Consider the following 20,641-nt stretch of genomic DNA (forward strand, 5'->3'; position numbering starts at 1 on the left):
TCCTCATGTTCCCAAACACTCTTACTGCTAAGTCACTTCAGTCATGTCCAACTCTGTGCGACCCCATAGACGGCAGCCCACCAGGCTCCCCCGTTTCTGGGATTCTCCAGGCAAGAACACTGGAGTGGGTTGTCATTTCCTTCTCCAATGCACAAAAGTGAAAAGTGAAAGTGAAGTTGCTCAGTCGTGTCCAACTCTTAGCGACCCCATGGACTGCAGCCCACCAGGCTCCTCCGTCCATGGGATTTGCCAGGCAAGAGTACTGGAGTGGGTGGCCATTGCCTTCTCCCCAAACACTCTTAAGGGGAATCTAAATTTCTCAGCTTTCAGCATCTCCCACTCACAGCACTGGTGACACAGGATAGTATCCTTCACTTCTAGATCCTTTCTTGGCAACACTGTTAGTACCTGCAGGACTCATCTGAATATCCCCCCGTCCCTGACACAAGGATGGAGGAACTAATCTGGAAGTAACGAGCAGCGGCTACCCTTTAGTTGCAGTGTACTGGCTTCTCGTGGTGGTGGCTTCTCCTGCTGTGGAGCACAGGCTCTAGGCGTGTGGGCCTGGCAGTTGGACACACAGGCTTAGTTGCCCCGCAGCATGCAGAATCACCCCGGACCAGGGATCAGACCCGTGTCCCCTGCACTGGCGGGCAGGTACTTAACCAGTGGACCACCACAGAAGTCTAAACTTATGTCTCTTAAGGAAAGATTTTTTTTCTACACTAAATCTTTTTTTCCAAGCTTAAAGAACAGAGAAATCATGGGCATGAACTTTCTGCTCTGAGTGTAAAAGAATCAACCTTGAGGATGCTTCTTTTCCACGAAGCCTTCCCAGACATCCCCATCACAAAATGAACTTTCCTTCTCTAACTATGTACTGCATCAGCACATTGTATTCCAATGGACAACACATTATTCGGCCAATAATAACAACACAGGTTTACAGTGTACTCTTGAGAAACCTATATGCAGGTCAGGAAGCAACAGTTAGAACTGGACATGGAACAACAGACTGGTTCCAAATAGGAAAAGGAGTACGTCAAGGCTGTATATTGTCACCCTGCTTATTTAACTTATATGCAGAGTACATCATGAGAAACGCTGGACTGGAAGAAGCACAAGCTGGAATCAAGATTGCCAGGAGAAATATCAATAACCTCAGATATGCAGATGACACCACCCTTATGGCAGAAAGTGAAGAGGAACTCAAAAGCCTCTTGATGAAAGTGAAAGAGGAGAGTGAAAAAATTGGCTTAAAGCTCAACATTCAGAAAACTAAGATCATGGCATCTGGTCCCATCACTTCATGGGAAATAGATGGGGAAACAGTGGAAACAGCATCAGACTTTATTTTTGGGGGCTCCAAAATCACTGCAGATGGTGACTGAAATTAAAAGATGCTTACTCCTTGGAAGGAAAGTTAGGACCAACCTAGAGAGCATATTCAAAAGCAGAAACATTACTTTGCCAACAAAGGTCCGTCTAGTCAAGGCTATGGTTTTTCCAGTGGTCATGTTTGGATGTGAGAGTTGGACTGTGAAGAAAGCTCAGCACCAAAGAATTGATGCTTTTGAACTGTGGTGTTGGAGAAGACTCTTGAGAGTCCCTTGGACTGCAAGGAGATCCAACCAGTCCATCCTAAAGATCAGTCCTGGGTGTTCATTGGAAGGACTGATGCTGAAACTGAAACTCCAATACTTTGGCCACCTCATGTGAAGAGCTGACTCAATGGAAAAGACCCTGATGCTGGGAGGGATTAGGGGCAGGAAGAGAAGGAAACGATAGAGGATGAGATGGCTGGATGGCATCACTGACTCGATGGACATAAGTATGGGTAAACTCCGGGAATTGGTGGTGGACAGGGAGGCCTGTCATGCTGCAATTCATGGGGTCACAAACAGTTGGACACGACTGAGTGACTGAACTGAACTGACAGTGTATGTACTGTGTTCTAGGCACTGCTCTAAGTACTTTTCAAGTCTTATTTTTGTCCTCATTCAGTGGTAAAATGAAAGTCGCTCAGTTGTGTCCGACTCTTTGAAACCTCATGGACTATACAATTCTCCAGGCCAGGATACCGGAGTGGGTAGCCTTTTCTTCCTTCAGGGGACCTTCCCAACCCAGGGATTGAACCCAGGTCTCCTGCATTGCAAGTGGATTCTTTACCAGCTGAACCACAAGGGAAGCCCCATTAAGTGGTAGGTACTATTAAAACACTATCACCCTTTCACAGATGAGGAAACTGAGTCTCAGGGGAGATAAATACTTGCCCATGGCTGCAATTCTAATAAACAGTGGAATCCTAAATTTGGATCCCAGCAGTTTTGACCCCAGAATCTACATGAGAAACTACCACACCATACCAAAGATACTGTGGGATACACATTAAGCCTCTAAATGCTTCTTTTTGTTGTTCTAAAGAAAATGCAGCTGTGGGCTTAGTGAGAAATTAATCATCCTTTGCATCCTTATCTTTCAACACTCACATCAAATCCCTAAGACCTTGAAGAATTTGCTGAGTGCTTCCTGGTTTATTAATAAGAGTTCCCAGTCACATGGGGTTGCCACGTATATGCTGATGCCTCGCTTTAAGAGACCAGAGGCCCTGGGGGGGCAGAAATAGATTTAGCTGATGGGGGATTCATTCAGCTGATGGAGGACCTGCCTCAGCACACTGCACCTCCCACTGGTGCTTCTCAGAGAGCGGCTGAACTACCACAGCCACTAACAAGAAATTACATAACACTTCGCAGTATACTGAGCGTGTTTCATATACCCTGCTCCACAGACATATTTCACTGCTTTACCCCTGGTATTCCTGTGTTTCCACTCCACACACGGCCGAAACAGAGGCTCGGCAATGTTAAACTGCTGTATCACTTATCTAAGCCAGTGCAGCTCATTAGTGATGGCTGAAACTCAAACCTAGATCCTGACATCAAATTCCATGATGTGTTTGCTATTCATTAAGTTGATCCCTTTGATTCTTCATTCTTTGTGTGCATGCACCACCCCCACCACACACACACACACACACACACAACTGACTTCTTTCTGGACCAGAGGAATAGGAGTCAGATAAAAAGAAGAGGTTAGGATAAAAAGGAACAAATCTGAGTCAGCTGAACTGAGGTAGATGAACCTAAAGCCTGATATACAGAGTGAAATCAGTTAGAAAAACAAATATGGTACATTAACACCTATATATGGAATCTAGAAAAATGGTATTGATGAGCCTATTTATAGGACATAAATAGAGATCCAGAAGTAGAAAATGGACTTGTGGGCACAGAAAGGGAAGGAGAGGATTGGGTGAATTGAAAGAGTAGCATCAACATATGTGTTGTTGTTGTTCAGCTGCTCAGTTGTGTCCAACTCTTTGCAACCCCATGGACTGCAGCACCCCAGGCTCCCCTGTCCTTCACCATCTCCCCGAGTTTGCTCAAACTCATGTCCATTGAGTTGGTGATGCCATGCAACCATCTCATCCTCTGTCGTCCCCTTCTCCTCCTGCCTTCAATCTCTCCCAGATCGGGGTCTTATTCCAATAGACAGCTTGTGGGAAGCTGCTGTATAACACAGGGAGCTCAACCCAGTGCTCTGTAATGGGGTGGCGATTCGGAGTGAGGTTCAAGAGGGAGAGGATATATGTATAGTGATGGCTGATTCACGTGGTTGTACAGCAGAATCCAACACAACATTGTAAAGCCATTATCCTCCAACTAAAAATAAATTTTAAAAAAGAGGCTAGGATCTAAACTAAGCTCTTTTTTTATGAACTATGAATGAATGAATAAGCACATGGATAAACATCATATACAGTCAAGCATTCCTGGAGTGCTCACTCTATGTCTGTCACCCAGCTAACTGCTGTAGATATCACAGTGACTAAGGCACCGTCCGAGGCTTCTAGAAGCTTCTAATCTGTCGGCACATGCATCTCAGTGTGAGAGGATCTGTTTTAAAGGAAGCTTACCTTGTCAGAGCCCCATTTGGGCAGGGAATGTTGTATAGAAGGGAAGAAGAAAACCAGACTCGTTTTTAGTATAAACAGAGGAGGCTAGAAGACATTACATCAGGGCAGAGTCCAGACAGACAGTGCGCTGAAAGAGTTAAAAAGAACCTGTGCAGCCCCACTTACCAGGAGAGCCATACCCGCTTAGACTTCTGAGAGGGGGGGGAGCAAAACTGGAAGAGTCCCAGTTTACGCCTGCCTGCCCAGCGTCCTATGCAGATAGCACGCTTTTACTCTTGAAAGTGTCCTGGTTTAGACAGTAAATTACATGGTCGCCCTGGCCTTCCAGGAAAGTTATGACTTTCTCCAACCATCCCTGGGCAGGAAAACAATTTGACCTCCCAAGGTCACCGAGTTGCTTATTTCTGCTCCCTCTCACAGACCATCTTCTCATGGCCACCACTCACAGCTGGCGCGGGTTTCTAGAGTGCTCTGTGTTTCTCTCTGCTGTTAGCACCAAAGGCAAAACAACGCACCATCGGATCCTAAGAGGCACACGTCTTAGTGCGGGCACACTTGTTTTCCGTCCTGACAAGTTTCGTCCTGAAGGACCTTAGGGATCTCGCTCAACTGCTCTGAGCCTCAGTTGCCTTATCTGTAAGAAGGGTTGATAACAGCATCTGAGCTCGTGGAATGGTTGAGAGGATTTGGTGAAGGAACATAAGCGATACACCTTGTGCAGTGCCTGGTTAAAAAGGACATGCCTCCCTCCCCAAGGCTTTCTACAACCAAGAGCTTGGAGAAGATGCACATTTCAGGAGCCCCAGGGTACGACCAGGCCTCGTGCCCCTACACTACCAAGCTGGAACAGCTTCTTCATCTTCACAGAAAATGGAAAACATGATAGAACCACTCCATAAAGCTGTTGGGCCTTATTTCCTAATGTTGAATATATGTAGTCCCTAGTACCCAGCTGTTCCACTCCCGGGAACACAGCAATAGAGAAACATTCCTATCTTCATCCAAGAACAAGTGCACGAGTGTTCACAGCAAGGCTATTCACAACAGCCTCAAACCTGGAAACTGCCCAAATGCTCACCAACCAAAGAGCGGATCAAATGTGGATAGCCCCATAGTGGAATACTACACAACAAGAATGAGTCATCAGCACATCGTGCTGAGCAAGCATGCTGCTGCTGCTCAGTCGCTTCAGTCGTGTCCGACTCTGTGCGACTCCGACGGCAGCCCACCAGGCTCCCCCATCCCTGGGATTCTCCAGGCAAGAACACTGGAGTGGGTTACCATTTCCTCCTCCAATGCATGAAAGTGAAAAGTGAAAGCGAAGTCGGCTGAGCAAACATAGACACCTACAAACAAGCACACAACGTATGATTCCATTTACATGAAGTTCAAGAACAGGCAAAGCTAATCTTTGACATTAGAAGTTAGGATTAAGAAAGGGGAGTAAACAAAAGGACATGAGGGACTTATCGGGGCAGAGGAGGTAGGCATTTGGGAATATTGTGTTTCTTGATCTGGATGCTGGTTACACAGGCGTGAAAACCCACTGAGATACACACTTACAAACTGCATTTTTCTGAGTCATGTCAACTTTAATAGAGTTGAAATAAAAATATCAAATGGAAAACATTTTTTTAGTAGAGAGTTGAGCAGACTAATCAGGCTGTGGACACTTGGCAAAAGGCAGGGGCATATTTCACTTGATACATGCCTGGGGGGCCCCCGCTCTGTGCCAAGCACTGTGGAGGATGAAGGCCCAACGGGGCTTATGAGACTGGACCCGTGTTCTCCATCATCACCTCCACCACCATCACCTCCATCACTAATACTTCCTAGTGCTATGTGACAACCATGGTTTCAAGTACTGTGTTTTTTCTTTTTTCTTTTCACCAAATCATGCACTAACTTTACCTTCATAACAGCCCATTTTACAGATAAGGAAGTTTAGGCACAGAGAGATGAAGTAAGTGATGCAAGACCACACAGCTAGCATGAAGTAGACCCAGAACCTGAAGCCGGTGCCTGCGCTCTGACCCACAGCTTTATATTCAGAAGTCTGGTCTGTTTATCAGCTGTCAGTCCCAGCTTCCATGTGCAAACCACAGTCATCAATAACATCACCCCTGTTCAGGGAAGAGGTAGTGTTATCAACCGAGTGTCTCGGAAAGACAGAGGCAAATCCTAACTTTCTTTCTCTGGGCAGCTGCCAGCTCAGTGTCACATGATCGGGAACAGACTGAGGAATAAATTGATGGAGACTTTTTTTAAAAAAAGAAAAGTCAAAATGGCTTGGCCTTTCTATTGCCCAAAGTCCACAGAAACTTCTGAATTTGCTTCAAACGGATTTCAAAGCTGCCTCTGGCACTGTGGAGATGCTGATGGATCTCCTCCCTGACCTGGAATCACTCCCTTCCCTCATTACCTTATCAGGGGAACCTGAGGCTGGGGGCCGTGGTGTCTGAGAGGAAATGATGGAGGGAGTGTTGACACTGACCCCCAGGAATGCGGTCAGACATGAACTGTGAGTCTGGCACATCGGGAATCCACGATGCAGGCAAGCTTTGCTTTGGCACTTGGGCAGGCGATCAGTGTACGTAACCCAGAAGGTGGAATGTTCAATGCACAGCCCCAAAGACCTCCCGTGCTTGGGACCAAGCAGTAAGAAACAAACATCCCCATAAGAACAAATCAGATCTGGCAGAGATCCAGGCAAGCATGAAAACCTATACAGGCAGGAAGCTGGCTCCCAATGAGCCAACAGAGCCCCCTGAGACCTCCCCCTTTATATAGAAGACACACTGGTAAGATAGAGAAGAATTCCCAAAGGTCATCTTGTCCAGATCCTGTCTCCAGGCAGGATGGCAACAAAGCTATCCGGTCATGCTTCCGACCTGATATACCCACACCTCTCAGCCTAGACTTGAGGACCTGAGGGAGGGAGCAGGTGCCAATGCGAATCTGGCAATAAAATCAAAACATGTGCTCAGCCTTCCCAGTTATAACACAACTCTATGTGAAGAGAAATCAGTTGGGTCCCACCTAGAAAACATACAATATAGAGCACAAGGGAAAAAAGGAAAAAATGTACTTTTTCATATAGTGACATAGCCACCAACAATTATCTGGATAATAATGGGCTGCTCCAAAACGATTTCATGTAAAATAAGTAAAACTTCTGGGGGCAGGCAGGGGGTTATTGAAGGGTTCTTAGAATTCACCAGTCATGGGGGGAGGTTCAGGTGGGAGGGGAAGTACAGCTGTCAGGCAGCATCAGTGAAGGCCTCAGCCAACCCCATGAGGAGCTCTGAAGCCAGGATGCCCTTTAGAATTTCCCCGACATTGGGGCAGAGGGAACCCACTGGTCACTGGATACAGGGAACCCAGTAGGAGAGACTGCAGCGGAGGCAATTCTCAAGAGGGCTGACGACTGCCAGCACTGTCTGCTGCTGGGAAGCGGTCCTGCTGGGGGCTGGTGATCTGAATGCAGGGTCCACACACCTGACCATTATCCTAATTGTAGGATGTACCATCCTACACTGCCTGACTTGCTCTATCACCCTTGTTCTCCAATCCAAGGTATCCGTCTTTGACGTTTCCTGTGGCTCTTCCTACATATTCAGTGATTGAAGAGACCCAAGGAGGGAAGACTAAATCTGATGAGAAGGAGGGGCAGCCACAGAGACTGATGCTCAAGAGCTTTCCTAGGGGACAAAGACCACACACAGCATGGAAGCATACCCAGATGGTCACAGGCTAGGGTACAACAACCACTCATCTTTCCTGGGTGATAGATGCTTGGTATGTCAGACTCAGGTACCCAAGCTGGTGGTCACCCAGGATGAAATCACATGTAATAGCTGACTGATTGAAAAAAGAAATGGACTTTGCTGCAAGAATGGCATGATCTCAGATATACAGAGCTGTGTGTGTCTGTATACTCAGTCGCTCAGTCATGTCTGCCTATTTTGCAACCCCTCCAGGCTCCTCTGTTTATGGGATTTCCCAGGCAAGAATACTACAGCAGAGATTGAATCTGTATGCCCTGCATTTCAGGGGGATTCTTTTCCACTGAGCCACCTGGGAAGCCCCTGTGTGTGTCTAGGCATATAAAGAAATCAGAAAAAATAAACGGTTCCATTCACCATAGGGATGACCCTGATAAATGGTCAAAAGAGAAGAAATGTATGCAGCAGAGTAATACACAGAGATTCCATTTCAGTGAAAAACAGTCAAACAACAAGGAAGTGAAAGTGAAGTCGCTCAGTCGTGTCCGACTCCTTGCGACCCTATGGACTGTAGCCTACCAGGCTCCTCAGCCCATGGGATTTTCCAGGCAAGAGTACTGGAGTGGGTTGCCATTTCCGTCTTCAGGGGATCTTCACAACCCAGAGATTGAACCCGGGTCTCCTGTATTGTAGGCAGATGCTTTACCGTCTGGGCCAAGACCCCACCATAATAGTATACACACCTGTAGTAGTTGTATGGACAAAGGAAAAGATAAGGAAGGATTAATTCTAGGCTGTAAACATCAATTCCCAGGGTGTGGAGGAGGAGTGGAGATGCTATTCGCTTTCCACTTGTCTTTTTGTATCTCTGCATGATATTGATTCACATGCTTAAGCAAGGGAGAATTACCATCGTAATTTTGAAAAATCAAATAAGAAATAAATTTTAAAAAAATTATCAACATGGTGCTACATGCATAGTGAGACCTACTATTAACAATATGATTTCATTCCCTGTCTTCCTTGTCCTCTTAGAAATCAGCTCCTAATTGCCCATTTGGGGTTGTTCAAAGAGGAAAATTTAAGGCTGACATTCTTCCATGCCTTCTCCATCATTAGAAAATAACAATTTTAATGTTATTCCATATATGACATATATTTGCCACGAGTATACATCTGTCAGTAAAATCTATAAAAATTATGCAACACATTCTGCGTTCAGATGGCAATACTGTGAATTATCTGCTGTTAGGTATTACGTGTGACCATGCCTCTCTTTGTTACCGTGATAATGAAAGCTGACTATCCCAAGCTAATTCCCAATTATCTTGGCACGTACACATGAAAAGCCCAGAGAAGCCAAAACCCAACTTCTCGCCGCATCTGCTGACAAGAAGTCAGAGGGTTGGTTTCAAGTTTCTTCCCTCTGTCCCTGTCCCTGGCTACCCCTTAGGAGAGGTGCTCCAGAGGGCAGGAGCCACCCCAGCACGGAGGATAAGAACACAGAGCTTCCACATCGTCTATAAACTGGACGGCTCTTCTCCATCTGGTTGGCTCTGGGGATTTGCTCTTGCCATCTCATCAGCACCCGGGCACGGACCATAGACATTCCTCAAGAGTTAACTCAGCTGTCAGAGTTGAACCAAGGGTTTAAATGACATTGGCTACCAGGTGTGGCTTCTACAATGTCATTTGACTTTTATGAGCTCCAAATACGTAGAAGGCAAGACAGAGAGACTCAGTCCTTCCTGGACTCTGATGCCACATGTTAGATATTATGTCAGAGCTGCCTGCTAAGTTTGCAGAGTGAAAAGGGAGTGACTTGGCGGGGAGGGAAGCCTGGAAAAGGGAGTTTGGGAGAGAAGGGGCCACCAGCACAAGCCTGGTAGGAAAAGTAGCCCCAGGAAGATGGGCCATCCAGGCAGAACAAACTACAAGCAAGGGAATAGAGGTGGGACATGCTTGTGACTAAGCTCCGTAAAGCCCAAGTTAACCCTTTTAGGGCAGGGAAGGGGCTTCCCAGGTGGTGCAGTTGGTAAAGAATCTGCCTGCTAATGCAGAAGACCAGGGTTCAACCCCTGGGTTGGGAAGATCCCCTGGAGTAGGAAATGGCAACCTGCTCCAATATTCCTGCCTAGAAAATTCCATGGACAGAGAAGTCTGGCAAGTCTATGATCCAAATGGTCACAAAGAGTAAGACAGGAGGGAGCCACTGAATACAGCACAGCACTAACCCCTGAGGGATGACGGAACTGACGGCTGACGTAGCGACATAGCCGTCAGCCAAACAGCACCTCGCTCGCACACCAGGAGCCTGTCTTGTGTTATCTTAAAAAGATCCCCTTTACCTCAAAAACCTCACATCAGTCTTTCTTCCTCACACCAGCTTACCAACTGATTATTTTTCCCCACCACACCCCTTATTCTGTTAGTGATACCGGATTTAGATTTTGACTTTAGTTTTCCCTCCAACTGGCTAGTTGCCAGGAATTACAACCACCACCACAGGGAGAGTTAACATTGATTGAGTGCTTACTCTAGGCCAGGGGCTGGCAATCTTGGTAACCATCCTTCGAGAATGGTAGCCTTTATTATCATCCCCATTTATCAGATGAGGAAACTGAGGCTCAGGTGAAATAATATGCAAGGTCTTACAACAGGTTAAGTGCTGGAGCCAGGATTCAAACATAGACCTGATTCTAGAAGCCATATTCTTGACCACCAAGCTGCAACAACCTTCCCTAAACTGTACTTGGTCTGTTCACACTGAGAACCAGGGCAGGAACCACCAAACTTTGTCTGTTAGAGGGCGAGACACTAAATATTTTCAGCTGTGCAACCCATACAGCCTTGCTGACAACACTCCAACTCCACCCTTTTCTCATGAAAGGGGCCACGGATAACACACACACAAACAGCATGGCTGTGTTCCAGTAACACACAAGGCTTGTTTTACTTACACAACAAGGGGACAGGTTGGACTCGGCTGCTGAAATTGTCAGCTCCTACTCAGATATGCAGGTGACGCCACCCTTACGGCAGAAAGTGAAGAGGAACTCAAAAGCCTCTTGATAAAAGTGAAAGAGGAGAGTGAAAAAGTTGGCTTAAAGCTCAACATTCAGAAGATGAAGATCATGGCATCTGGTCCCAGCACTTCTTGGGAAATAGATGGGGCAACAGTGGAAACAGTGCCAGACTTTATTTTTCTGGGCTCCAAAATCACTGCAGATGGTGACTGCAGCCATGAAATTAAAAGACGCTTACTCCTTAGAAAGTTATGACCAACCTAGATAGCATATTGAAAAGCAGAGACATTGCTTTGCCAACAAAGGTCCGTCTAGTCAAGGCTATGGTTTTTCCAGTGGTCATGTATGGATATGAGAGTTGGACTGTGAAGAAAGCTGAGCACCGAAGAATTGATGCTTTTGAACTGTGGTGTTGAAAAAGACTCTTGAGAGTCCCTTGGACTGCAAGGAGATCCAACCAGTCCATTCTGAAGGAGATCAGCCCTGGGATTTCTTTGGAAGGAATGATGCTAAAGCTGAAACTCCAGTACTTTGGCCACCTCATGGGAAGAGTTGACTCATTGGAAAAGACTCTGATGCTGGGAGGGATTGGGGGCAGGAGGAGAAGGGGACGACAGAGGATGAGATGACTGGATGGCATCACTGACTCGATGGACATGAGTCTGAGTGAACTCTGGGAGTTGGTGATGGACAGGGAGGTCTGGCGTGCTGCGATTTATGGGGTCACAAAGAGTCAGACACGACTGAGCGACTGAACTGAATCTATAGCAGTTTGTTCATTCCTTCAGCCAACATAGATCAAATGTCTACCTTGTATCTGGCATGTTCTAGGTTCCAGGTAGAGGGAGAACCACACCAATTGCCACTGCCAGGGAGCTTAAATCCTAGTAAAGATCTGTTTGTTTCACCTGTGCCTGATAACATTGATTCCTCACCTTGGTCCACTTCTCGCTCCCCTTAGACCTATAGCTCTCAACTCATACTTCACATCACCTGGGGACCTTGCAGAACAACCTGTGCCTGGGCCCCATGCCCCAGAGATTCTCATTTAATCAGCCCGGGGTGGGCCCAGGTACTGATAATTTTACAAGCTTCCCAGGTGATGGGTTGAGATCTACTGCTTGGGTAGCTGTTGGCCTCCTGTTTTTTCCACTTATTTACGATCTGAAGTAGGGGAACTCTTTTAAGCCCCCCGCTTTGAGTTGTAAAATGTGGATTATACCCGTCTCATAGGATTGTCATGAGGATAAAATGAGGTGTGACTGTCATTGTGCCGTTATCATTCAGCTTTAATGCTGGGTCCGACATCAGTGATTTCCCTCTCCAGTTTTGACCTCAATTCTTTGAACCAAGACAGAGTTTGGGACCTCTCAACCAAGCTCTAGTGGTAGCTCATGGGTGAGTGGGTGGGTGGCCTTTTCCTTTATGCTGGTGGAGCCTCGCATGGCACTGCCACTTATCTGGCATGGGGAGCACTGACCTGTGCCCTGCTTTTGAAGTGAAGGTCTCCATCTCCAGGCAGAAACAGCTGATCTTTGAGCACTGTTGTGAAGCCTTGGATAAGTGGCTTATTTACTTTGACACATGGACAAATGTCCAAATCCAGGTACTTTCAAGAGCTTAAGAACTAGAAAGCGAAGGGCATTACCATTTTGCTGAACACTGATCGGTGTGTTAGGTCCTTCCCATATACTATTTCATTTCACCTTCAGAACAGCCCTTTAGAACACTTCTTGTTCTCATCTGACAGGTGAAAAAGACTCAGAGAGGCTGAACAGCTTGTGACCCGATGGTTCTAGGACTGGACTCACACCTGGGTCTTGTTGATTCTGAAGCTCTTTGCACAGACCCATGGGGCATCCTACAAATAGTTCAGCTCCTCTGTAGCCAGGATTCAAAGAGCTACCCAACTGCCTCAGGCTTATCTTTCTAACGTTTTCTTTTTTTTTTTCCTTTTCTTTTTCTGGAGCAGGTGGGGGGATTGGTGGGGACCCAGAAAGAACCCCACAACACCTGCTAATGCCCATAGTCTGACAGCCTCACTCAGCACTAGCAGGATGACCCACAGGTCCAGAGAAAAAGGCATTTCCTCCCTGCACAGCATTCGGATGGTGCAGTTTTATAACCTCATAATGAAACAAAAAAACAAACAAACCAAAAAAATGTGAGGAAAGAGTTTGGAGAAATAGATACTGCCAGGAGTGAGGAATTTACCGACCCCCAATCTGGGCCATCTCAAGAGAAGTTGGCCACTGGCTGAGTCTCTTAAAAGCTGAAAAGTCATCCCAGGCCACGGTTAAAGAGGGAGCTTGAACAAAACAGAAACAAATGTGATCTTCAAAGTCTTAAATGTCAACTTGAAGGATAACTGAGAAGCACTGAGATGGGCCAAGAGAACCTGCAGCTGCTCTCCCCACATCAGATGGTCCTTCAGTCCTCTGGATTGGCCACCCCACAGGGCTAGACGGCGTGTCCATTGGGGAGGGGGCAGCCTCCCCAGCCATACCTGCCAAGCTGTTTACAAATGGCTAAAGCTTCCATTTTTACCACCCATCAGATTCTCCCCTCTCACCCTGAGGAGCAGTGACCATCTCTGACCTGGGCCTTGTCCTTCAGGATGCCTCTGCTCCTTGATCTTCCCGCTCCACGCCCACCTTCCCGCCCCATCCGTACAACTGGCTCTGCTGCCCTCCTCCCTCTCAAGAACTCAAACACGAGAGTGGTTTCCAGGCCAGATATCCAGGATGCCTGGTGTCCCCTCCCAGCCCTCAGGATAACGGAGCAGCCACACTCCTGGATAACCCCACTGGCTACTGTTTCTAGAGGGAGGAAGTAAGGGTGACCTGAGCCCTTGAATCTCCAACCAGGTGTCTTCAAGAACAGAAAACAACACAGCCAGATTTGGAGAGAGGTCCTTTCCAAACCACGTGGGTGGCTGATGGCTAAAAAAAAAACTAGCAAATAAAATTATGAGATTCCCTTTATGAAAGGTCTACAACATCCCTCGCTCTGTTTTAGCCCCTTTGCATAAATACCATGTTTGTAACAACCTTGAGCAGTAAGTATCATTCTCGTTTCACAGGTGAGGGAATTTAAGCTCAGAAAGAATAAGTAGTGTATCCCAGGTTACTGCTTCCCTGGTGACTCAGTGGTAAAGAATCCACCTGCAAAGAAGGAAATGCAGGTTCGATCCCTGGGTCAGGAAGATCCCCTGGAGAAGGAAATGGCTATCCACTCCAGTGTTGTTGCCTGAAGAATCCCATGGACAGAGGAACCTGGCGGGCTACAGTTCATGGGATTGCAAAGAGAGACACGACTGAGCACGCATGCCCAGGTTACTAATTCTTTCCCAGGCAGACTGCTCTGATGTCGGTCCTCTTTCCATTGTGCCAGGCTGCATCTGAAGTCCAGAGCTGATGGACACCAGATCCCTGAACACGGAGACTCTAGTTGTGGAGACTTAGGTCAACTGCTGTCAAAGCAAAGGACACCTTCCAAGTGGTTCGTTCTGCCAGGTGCCTTTGACCTTTCAACCTTCTGGAGAGCCTGAGAATGCACCCTAAGTATTTTGATCTCAGAGATGACCAATGAGCTGGTCAGAAGCTTGAGCTGATAGAAGGGCCAATGAGAAGGCTTCCATATCAGCCCAGGCATCAGTGGTCTGAGAATCTGGTGAACTGTCCCCCTGAGCAAACTCTAAAGGGTCAGGATCTCACGGACCCTCCAGAGAGGATGATGAAAGAACGGAAAGGCCAGATCTCAGCCTCAATTGTCCCTGAGGGGTCGTGTGCTGGGACAAGAGGCCACCCTAGACTCCAAAATTTCATTTTTTTTTTTCCAGCAAGCTCCGGGAGATAGTGAAGGACAGGGAAGCCTGGCATGCTGCAGTCCATGGAGTCACAAAGAGTCAGACATGACTGAGCGACTGAACAAGACTCTGGGATAGATCCCCTCCACCCCTGGATAGTCAGTCTTCTATTTGTACATGGTGGGAATGAGTGGGGACGTGTCAGTCGTTACTTCCATCAGCTCCACTGTGAGGCCAGCCTCGGCCTCACTGATTATCTTTGCATCCTCCTGGCCACCTACACTTCATTCACCCTGCCCTCTTCTTTATCCCTGGATCCCAGGCTCTTCAGTCATGGCAACAGTTTAACCTGTTTTGTGGCAAAAAAAAAAAAAAAAAAAAAAAAATGGTGACAGGGGGCTGGGGAAGAAGACTGGGGAGGAGACTTTTTTTTTCCACAGAAGGCAGTGACCTTTCAACCTCCCCCACAATCACCAAACCTAAAACCCTCCACCTTCACTGGCCTTTCTATTGGTTCCCCCCTCACACCCTCCCCCTTCCTGAACTCCTCACTCTCTTCTCAGTTCTGAGGTCCAGGAGAAGTTTCTCTCCTCTTTTCGTCCTGATGGGGGCACGAGTATTCCCTCAGCATCTGAGGATCTGGAGGAAAAACCCTGGAAACGCAGCTAGGAGTTAGGAGCTGGACTGTGCAGCTACCAGGGAATCAGACAATAATAGCACAGTTGTTTTTTTTGTTTTGTTTTTGTTTTTAATGGAGAGATGAAGGTCGATGCAGCTCCCAGAGCAACCGAGAAATGGCCCATTTATGCTTCCAGGCCTGGGGCCACGACCATCCCCACGCAGTCGCCAATACATAAACAGGCTCCTACACATGCATTTCGCGGCGGGTACCCCACTACCCCTTTACAAGCACTTTTGTTTAGACGGCCCTTAGCATGATATCCTCCTCCTTCACTGCACTCAAGTTAAAGACATACTCCTGAAGTTAAAGGAGTCTAGAGCTGACTTGCTGTCTGTTCAGTCTCTTACAGCTCTTCTCGAGGAGTCAATTTGTATAATTTCTAAAACCCTTCCCAAATCTTCAACTTCCTGTCAGTCCGTTTTTTATATCTACATTTCCTCCCTGTTCCTTTTTTTTTTAATTCTCTCCTTTTTTCTAGGACACAGGGAGAGTCCAGTAATCTTCCTCCCACCCAAATATTGCAGGTTAGTTCTATTGCAAAATATAAAACCAGAGACCCGGGTAGGATGACGCTGAAAGGGCTCTCTTTGTGGTCACTAGTTTGCTGAACAGCTATGGACATCCAATGCGTGCATTGGGCAACCCCGGGCTGGTGAATCCATACTGCCCTGCTTCCTCCCACACTCAAAGAGCACAATTCCCCCTCTACGACCTAGGGAAAATCCATTCCCTTCTTCAGCCAACTTTTCAGAGAAACTCAAGAAACTGACACCGAACTTGGGAGGAGGAGGGGGACACAAAACCTGAAACTATTTAAAGATAGAAAGTTGCTCTCTTTCCCTTGTAGGTTTCAAGGAAAGTCTCCAAGGACTCTTTCCTGGAGAGGTCCCCCCAACGCCTTCCCATCTTCCTAGGAACTTTGCAAAACCACCACAGGACTTTGGAAAAGTGGCCAAGGCAGAGAGAGAAGAGTTAAATCAAGCCCAGACCTCAACAATCTGTGTTCAATTTTGATAAAAATCTCTCTCCCTCTCCCCCACCACCCCCCTTCCTCCACCCCACAACTCAGACATGTCTCTTTATGTTACGAGCTTGCATCTTGTTTGGGGGCACCGAGGGGCTCCCAGAAAACCCCCATCGGCCCCCTCAGTGGGCACATGTGGCAAACACATCCACTCCACTCTCCGGCACGGCTGGACACAGAGTCTCAGTCCTGCCCACCACCTCCTTCTTCTCCTCCCCCTTGCAGTTACCTGCCTCCAGCCTAACTCCTTCGGGTTAAGTCAAAGCCCCATTGCCCCGCGCTGTCAGGGCCCCAGCAGGCGGACGGACGGGCAGCAGCCGCAGGTGCTGGGATCCCAACTCAGGACGCCTTTCCTGGGACGCTCCTTCCCTCTCCCAGGTCCCGCTGCTTCTGAGAGCAAGAAGCTCCCCTTTCCCCCCGCCTAGCCTGCTGGCCAGGGGCCAGGCTTGCAAGTGGGAGCTGGGGGCGTGTGAAGAGTTAAATCACCCAAAGGCAGGCACAAGCGAACCGGGAAAAGCCACCACCAAAAAGTTGTCCGTTTGGGGGTCACCGGCTCTGTCTGTCCACTTATGACAAGAAGAAATCGGATTTCAAAGCCATAAACATTTTTTTTTAAGTTTTCCGAAGACATTTCCTGTGTCCAGATGTGCCCATCCAGACAGACCCGACACGCACATCACACCCACCGGCACCGAAGCGCTCGCAGCCCACCGCCCCCCGCCCCCCCGGAACCCCGCTCAGGGATTCTCGGCGGCTCCTGCAAAGCACTTCGGAGACACAAAAAACAGGCAGCCAGCGGAGCCGCTGCCTCGCCAAATCCCCTTTCAGCCTCGGAAAGAAAAGTAGAGGAGGAGAGAAGTGGGGAAGTGGCCCGGAAAGCCTCCCGCGGTCCCCTGGCCTCGCGGATGCGAAGCGGGGAGGAGAGCGGGGCGGCCGTACTCACCCCGGGCCGCCCATGGCGTGTCCTCGGCTCCCGCAGCCCAGCGCCCGGCTGCGCGCCCGCTCCGCGCTGAGCCGAGCCGAGCTCGCAGTCTCCCGACCGAGACCTCGCCGCTCCCCCTGGGCCGGCCTCGCGCCCGCCCGCCCGCCCCGCTCTGACGTCAGGCGTCTTGGAGCGGGATATTTATGGCCAGGATACTCTGCATTTTCCCTAGGTAGAGTTCTGATTGCAGTTCCTTGGGATTTGTAATTTTCACACTTTCAGACAGAAAGCAGCGGAGGGAGGGAGGAGAATGCAGCCGGCAGGGCGAGGCAGACAATGAGGGTAGCTGTTTTCCAGCTCTGGCAAAGAGCCTTCTCAGGGCTTCCTCTGTTTTGGAAACAGAGAAGGGGTCAAGGAGGCAGGAGTGGTGATCTGAGGCGGTGGGTTTCTCCTCTTTTCTCTCCTGGTCCTAGCGGGCTGGGAGGTCAGGTGCTCGGGACCGGGGAGCCCTGCCCTTCCACCAAGTCCCTTCACGGGACACTAAATCCCAGGAAGGTGCTAGGGCAAGAAAGGAGATAAATCAGGAAGAACAGAACAGCTAATTAGAAGCCCTGGTCCACACCCTAACAACTTTTCCATTTCTTCTTTGGGAGTGGGTGCGTAAAAAAAAAAAAGTTTATTTTTATTAAATTATGTTCCACACTCCCTGCCCTTGTATAGCTTTTCCAACTCATTACCAGTCAATTCATCTTACTTCATTGCTTACATATAGAGTTTGAGCCATTTATAATAGTCCTTATTCATACTTTATAAAATGGCTTTTAATTTTTTTTTTTTTTCTTAAATGTGATTGTGATCCATCTCCTTGTCTGGACGGAAGTTGCCTTAGTCAAGAAACAGTCTCCTCCATGACTGGCACCTTCATCAGGATGGAGTCTGGGTTGTTTCACTTTCCCAGAAGTAAGCAAGCCAATGGAGCCCACGCTGGGTGATGAGCCAGGTGGCATCTTCTGGCTGTTCAGGTCTGGATTCTGGATTCTGAGGGTTGTCTATTTCTCTACCTAGCCGAAGAGGTTTGAGGACATGGTTTGGTTTAATGGCCATCTTTCCAGAGTAGAGAAAAAAAGAGAACGTAATACCTTATCCTACTTGGTGCCCAAGGTTTGGAGAATGAACTGAAAAATGAGATGCAGGGGATGCAAATCGCTTGTTCAGTTGGATAACATAAGTGTGTAGGTATTCAGCTCCCCATTAAGGAGAAGGAGGATAACCACAAATCATCACTAAAACAACACAGCTCTAGCGAGCATTCTGTTAGCCCAGATGGGGTAAAGGTGGGGGTGTGTCTTAACCACAGTTACAGTGCAGCAGGGACTCAAGGACTTGGAATGTGTTTACCCCTTTGGCAGCGGCTGGTGAGGGCTGATTGCCAGAAGGAGCCAAGTCTTGGGACTGGGCCTCTTGGTGGGAGACAGCCAAGATGTTTTGGTCCAAGCCACAGAGAACTCAGAGCCCTGCTGTTTGGTCACTGTCTGGCTGCCCTCCTGAGCAACCCCACAGCAACATCTCTCCATCCCCTTCCTCCCTTCAGGGTTCCAAGGTGAACTTGGCTTTGTGGTGGATACTGCACATTGGCTTCCAAAATCCCCTTCTCCCTTGCCTTCCTCAACTAAAGAAACTGAAGGTCTACAGTAGTTACCATTCCAGACACCCTTGTAACTAGAGATAGCTGTGAAACTCATTTCCATCCAGTGAGGTTGGCATGCAGAAGGCAGAGGTCAGCTTCCACAAATATTCTTTAAGGAAAAGTCAGATTCAGATGGCATGCCCCTTCAAGCCCTTGACAGCCCCTCTTTCTCCTTCCTGCATTTCTTCTCTCTTAGGATGTAAATATGATGTCTGGAGATATAGCAACCATCTTGCAACCTTGAGTACAAAAACCACTCTCTTAAGAATGGTGGAGCGGGAAGGTAAAAGGAACTGGAGCCCTCGATGGCATCCGTAAGTGGCTGAACTTTCCTCTGACTTCTTATCAGGTGAGAAAAATAAACTCCTATGCGTTCCTGTTATAATAGTCATCTTATGTTTTTTTTTACAGCCAAACATAATCTTACCTGACACATTTCCATCAGTCCACCAAAATACAATATTGGAATGATTCCTGAACATTAGCTCACAAGTATGATGATTCCTTTTAACCTTACGTGTGCTTAGTCACTTGGTCGTGTCCGACTTTTTGTGACCCCTGTAGCTACAGGGGTGGACTATAGCCCATCAGGTTCCCCTGTCCATGGGATTCTCCAAGCAAGCATACTGGAGTGGATTGCCATTTCCTCCTCATTTAACCTTATACTGACATCACTCTTTATAGTTTTCAAAGCCTATCTGCATATATTCCCCAGCAAACTTCATAATTTGGAGAAGTATCACAATAACCTCCATTTTTCATATAAGAAAAGAAGCCAGATTTAATAGATATCCTGCCCAAGATCACACAGTCTACAAAGTAAGGGACCCTTGAACCCTAGCCTAGTTCTTCTAACTCCAATTCTGCGTATTTTCTGCAACACCTTAAATAATAAAACCACAAAGCCCAGTGAAGATGCCTAATCCATACTAAGTCTATTTCAACCAAGATGCAAGAGACTGAAAGTAAATTCTGGAACTAGAAAGTGCCACAGTCCAGTTGAGGAATTGAGTCCAGTTCATTGTCTCCCCAGATCCCCGTCACCTTCCGGCTACCCTCTGATATCCTGCCCTGAATCCCCATAGTTGCTCTTGCTAAGGTCACATGACCTTTTAGCTGAATTAAGTCGTGGCATCTTCATGGTCATGGCCTGTGAGATGCTTAGAGCACCCCTTTTTTGAAGCACTCCCCTCTTTCAGGGACATCTTAGCACAACAACTTCCCTTGTGTAGTTTCTCTTCCCGGTCCTTCTTCCACCTGACTGTGGATGTTCCCCAGGGATCTGCCAGCCACCTTCCTTCTCTTGCCGGTCACCAACTCATCTCATGCGATTTCATCCTTTCTCGTTAGTTCTACCACAGGCTCCGTGACTGTCTGGGAATGTCAACCATCGTCTCAACACCCAAATCTACATTCCAACCACCATTTTCCTCTCAATCTTAACCCTGCTTTTCCAAATGTTTTTGTCCATATTGCCCAGCATATGGTGAGTAGTAAATAATTGGTATATGTTTTAAATTATTATTGTAAAAAAGATGCAGAGAAGTGACTAAAGCATAAGAGGATTTTGTGACTGACTCATTTCCAGGATCAGGAGCTTTGGTGTGATCATCCTCCCTTGAAGATCACCCCACAAGCCAATCTACTTGTCCCCAGCCATAAGGAAATGCAGCAGAATTAATGGAAGTTAGCAGGAGCAGACCCTATAAAGAGGCAGACCTAAAGAGAAATAGCCTCATTAACTCCTTTTTACGTGTATATGTATGGCTGAGTCCCTTTGCTCTCCAT

The 20,641-nt window shown here is 47.6% G+C and overlaps 1 protein-coding gene and 3 long non-coding RNA genes across 6 annotated transcripts in view; 3 read left to right on the forward strand and 1 right to left on the reverse strand.

Moving 5' to 3' along the window:
* Positions 1-17,327, reverse strand: part of DAAM2 (dishevelled associated activator of morphogenesis 2) — a 135,615-nt gene extending 118,288 nt beyond the window's left edge. For both annotated transcript variants that reach the window (XM_055571482.1, XM_055571480.1), the window contains exon 1: positions 17,188-17,327. The gene's annotated coding sequence lies outside the window, so the exon portion shown is untranslated. The remainder of the gene's footprint in view (positions 1-17,187) is intronic.
* LOC129645935 (uncharacterized) lies at positions 11,893-13,413 on the forward strand. Its single transcript, XR_008711592.1, has 3 exons — positions 11,893-11,988; positions 12,249-12,336; positions 13,288-13,413. It is a non-coding gene; the product is annotated as an uncharacterized LOC129645935 (long non-coding RNA).
* LOC129645933 (uncharacterized) lies at positions 14,016-16,195 on the forward strand. 2 transcript variants are annotated; one of them, XR_008711589.1, is made up of 4 exons: positions 14,016-14,245; positions 14,572-14,696; positions 15,699-15,744; positions 16,068-16,195. It is a non-coding gene; the product is annotated as an uncharacterized LOC129645933 (long non-coding RNA). The 2 variants fall into 2 exon arrangements; XR_008711590.1 differs by lacking the exon at positions 15,699-15,744 and having other exon boundaries at positions 14,020-14,245; positions 16,068-16,169.
* Positions 17,259-20,211, forward strand: LOC129645934 (uncharacterized). Its single transcript, XR_008711591.1, has 4 exons — positions 17,259-17,398; positions 18,047-18,188; positions 19,050-19,167; positions 19,265-20,211. It is a non-coding gene; the product is annotated as an uncharacterized LOC129645934 (long non-coding RNA).
* Positions 20,212-20,641: the final 430 nt, after the last annotated feature.

Source organism: Bubalus kerabau, chromosome 3, assembly GCF_029407905.1.
Source record: "Bubalus kerabau isolate K-KA32 ecotype Philippines breed swamp buffalo chromosome 3, PCC_UOA_SB_1v2, whole genome shotgun sequence".
In the NCBI taxonomy this organism is placed as follows: Eukaryota; Metazoa; Chordata; class Mammalia; order Artiodactyla; family Bovidae; genus Bubalus; species Bubalus kerabau.